This window comes from Psittacula echo, assembly GCF_963264785.1.
Source record: "Psittacula echo genome assembly, chromosome: 2".
Taxonomy (NCBI): Eukaryota; Metazoa; Chordata; class Aves; order Psittaciformes; family Psittacidae; genus Psittacula; species Psittacula echo.
In genome coordinates, this window is record NC_137737.1 from 117344523 (window position 1) to 117348965 (window position 4443).

Consider the following 4443-nt stretch of genomic DNA (forward strand, 5'->3'; position numbering starts at 1 on the left):
GGTTTTACATGCACCTTTTATTTTTACCACTTTTGTATGCTTAGTTTACTTGAGAGGTCAAGGTATTCTATTTGTTGCAGGGAGTAAGTTCTTTCATCTATAGTATCACTTCTTTAGACAAGCTCGCACTCTATGTGTGTGTACATATATATATATATATATATTTGAAAAAAAACCAAACCAACGACCCCAAAATAAAACCAGGAAACCCTTGCCTATCCACATCCCCTCCAGATTCTTTTGAGAAATGAACATAACTTTCATTTTGCATACTTGACCTCTGGGCAGTTTTCAGACCACATTGTTAAAGTCTGTCTTCTTAGCCCTCTGTCTTGTTTTTGCAGTTACTGCCTTGATTCTTGCTTTCTTGCATCTTTTCCTCTTTTATGTTTCTTGTCTTTATTTTCCTTCCTTGTCTGTTCCACTTTTGCATTTTCTGAAACCCGTAAAAAAATTCAGGAAGCTTTAGTAAAAATTACACCTGTGGTACAGATCGTCATATGTCCATCTGTATTCCATGTATTATATGCCATAACACTACTGTCTTTGTGGCTAGAATGCTTTCTCTCTCTCCTGCAATGGTTGGTCTGTTTTTCTCAATGTGGTCTGTCTGGTGCAAACAGTGATTTTAGTTCTCTTACTGATTTCTCATAAGAAAGTAGTTAATACTATCCATTTGGAAATGATACCTTTTCCTGTCCTTCTTTCCCCCTTGGAAAATACAAGCCTTTGTTCATTTTGGTGAGAACATGTAACATGGGGAGCGAGTCAAATATTTGAATTCAAATTTTTATTTAGTGTTTCTTTTGGAAAAGTGAATATAATCAAAAGCCATCAACAGCCAGGTAACTTTCATTGATATGCCTTTGCCTATGTCTGATGTAAGGAACAAATCTTTGAAAGCAATAAACTAGGTGTTCTTTTTTTTGAATGGAAAGGTTTAATTAGTATTTGTCAGTTTATGGTTTTTAGACAGATTTGACACTTCCAGAATTGGTGGATTTGTAGCTGCCAGCTACCTCGTGTCTGTATTTATATAACATATCATTTGTGATGGTTTGGCTGAAGTGCATAGCAGCATTTTCTTACTTCATTTAATTTGAAGGATTTTGATGCCATTAAATTTTTTTTCTTACACTAATACTGCAAATATATTTAATCAATTAAAATAATGGAACTGTGCAGTTCTGAGATGTGAATTTTTGGGAACATTTCAGCATTAACTACTGAGAGAATGAGAAATAACTCATAGACTATTAAGTGGTTGGTAACATAATGTAAGAAACTGACTTATTCACAGAGCATGAAAAAGGGCTGGTTGTTCACTTGGTTGTATGTGGTGCAAGTTGAGCCCACAATAGTTATTTCTCCTTGTCCATTCTTTCACCATTTGTATCTTGTGAAAATCTGCATATCCAGCTGTAAGAAAATCTACATATCCTTTTGTAGGAGGGGGGGAAAAAGGTGGTGAAGGGAGCTGACCTGATGTTTTGACACCAGGGCATGTAATAGAAAGGATAACTATAAAAATATTCCTGCAGTGATTTTAAATATTAATTGCTTTCACATTTTGCTCATGCTGGAACAAGACTAAGTGTAATTAATTTCGAAATTTTAAAATGACTACTGCATAAAGTCGAGAGCCTCTTCGAAAACTCTCTCATTACCTGAAGAAGTTTTTAAAGCACTGCAGCTTGCTCTCCTCCAGAAAGCTTACATTGTTTTACAGGTGTCCATGGCTGATCCGTGTTTACTTAGTAATTTGTTTTCTCATGTTCTTGTGGTTTCTCTTAGGTAACCTACTTAGATGCCAGAATTTTAATTTTCCTCTTAAGAGTATTTAGTTTATGTTATGTTCTTTCTGCAAGATTTGGATTTGCTATTGTTAGCAAATATGGGGGGTTTTCTTCTCAAAACTGCATTTGTACATCTTGCAAAGTAAAGCACCATTTTAAGCTGGTTGTGTGAGGGGCAAAGTGCAAAAGTTCTAAATATAATGTTTTTATCAAATTGCATTTGAAAATTTGTATCGTGTTGGGGGACATCAACTGGGATTTAAACTAACTGTGCTCTGAAGCATTGCCAAAGTTCTTGTGTTTTAGTTGGTTGAGGGATGAAGCAATGAAAAAAACCAACCCCAAAGATGGTATGATTCATGCTTTGTACACCTTAAGATAGAATGAGCATGCCTGTGGAAATACCCATGTTACCAAAACTGTGCCTTACTCATTGATAATAAAGTCCATAAAATGTTGCAAGGTGTGCACCTACCACCTGCCTTGATGGTGCTCATCGCCTGAAAGCAAGTTGAGAATACTTCACATGCAGCAAGACAGTCAGGAATCAATCCCTCAACTACTACAAAATAAATCCATAATGCACATCCCTCCTAAATGGTTTTTACTGTATAGGGGATACTGAATTAAAATTTTAGTGACAATTGATCAACACTAATAATAATAGTATTAAACTGTGTAGTTTAGGCAAGTGTTTGTGTTTTACGTGCTTGTGCACATGGTGAATTTGTAGAAATTTATTTCCTATTCACTAGCTTTCAGGACAACAATCCTGGGCTTAGAGATATTTATTACACTTCTCTTACACTCCTTTTTGATGCAGAAGGCTTCTCTGTTACACCTGGTAATCATATGAGAAAGGCAGGATGTCTGACTACTACTGTTTTTAGTCTGATCTCTAGTTTTTGAAAACAGCCTGGTTGCCCCTGGTGTGGCAAATCTCAGCTGCTAGATGAGGAGGAATAAACTGGTATTAAGCAAGTCTGAATATGTATTACTGTAGCAAAAAAAGGTGACTTAAAACTACTAGTGGTTTCCTATGAAATTCCAGGTAGAAGTGGAACAGTGGGACAAAATATATTTCTCAAACTTTAAGTGATGTGTTCAGAACTCTTGTGATGCCTATGAAGATTTCTGAGTTGGAAAGGTGTTGGAGGAGCGTGTTGAATGCCTGTTTTCTTCAATAATAATAAAATAATAATTTAAAAATTTTAATGCATCTGTGTGAACTCTACATAATGGAACAACTGTGGGAAAGGGGTTTCTTCTTTCCTGTTCTGACGATTGTGTTATTTCCTAAAATGGTGTATTACACATTTTCTGTTGCAGACCCAACTGATCATGGGCTAGAATAATATGAAGGATGTATTTATTCCCTGTAATGCTGGAAGTACGAAAGTAGCTTACTTATGATGCTTAAAAAAAAATACCCCAAAACCCAAAAGGACACATTTCACTAGCTGATCTCAAATTCCATAGGAATAAGTATTCCATTCAGTGGTTAAAATATCAGCTTTTTACATTGCCTTAGTGTTAATGTGGTTTGTAACTTTTTTTTTAAATGGATGTGTATCTTGAGGTGAATTGATAAAGTTGTAAGTGAACGTACAGTGAATTTCATTCTATAAAATACATGTTATATACTAGCTCTCAAGTAGCATTCTCATATTCAAAGCATTCCATGAAGTTTTTCAGTCCTTACCATTTTAAAATAGCGGTAAATATAAATGGCCTTTTATCATTTATACTAGTGCCAAACAATTTAAATGGATAACTTAATGGATGATGTTGGGATATTGCACAAATAACTAGTGCTTGGGATCTCTTGATGTCATGTGTGTTTTCTGTACTCATTTATGACTTTCCACCATTTCTTGATGGAAGCATCCCAACCTTCTGCTTTTAATATATGCAATATGGATAAAATGTAAACATGGGTTTATAATGTGTAAACTATGCAGTTTGGGTTTAAAAAAACCCAACAAACTGTATATTTCTTAACTTGGAAATACTGAAGGGATGGCTATGCAGAAGTGAACAGGGAAGATTTTCATCAGCTGCGTTGTGCACAATCTGCTCCCTGGTGACTATTATAGTCGTGTAGGTATGCTCATTTTTAACACATCAGATGTTTTCATTTTTAATTGTTATATTGCTATTATAATTTTAAGCATACAGGAATGAGAAAGGGGGGGAAGGGTTTGATTTCTGTTTACTATTTCTACTGATGAAAAATTATCAAGAAGAAATCCGGTAGAGGTAAACACATCTGTTCCTGACTTGAGAATAGGTAATGAAAAATTGGCTATTTTTTCCAGTTGTCACAGGAATAAAAGCTGTTACAATTAAGATGAGAGCAGCTCAACAGTAAAGCTGTGAAGTTATCATAAAGATATGAGGGAGAGTGTTTCTAAAAGATCTTTGCAGTGTTGTGGAAGTTAGGTTCATATGGGAGAGAGGGTTGAGCCTCACAGCATGACTTTTAGAGATGAACTAGCACTTGGAGCTCCTTAAATTTAGCCTGACAGCACTTAACTCAGTTGTATAAATCTCTCACTTTTTTTTGGAGAGAATATTCCTTATTCATTAAACATTATGGTGAAGTACAGCAGGCTGAGATAACTCCATTTCTTTTAGGTTTTGCTAT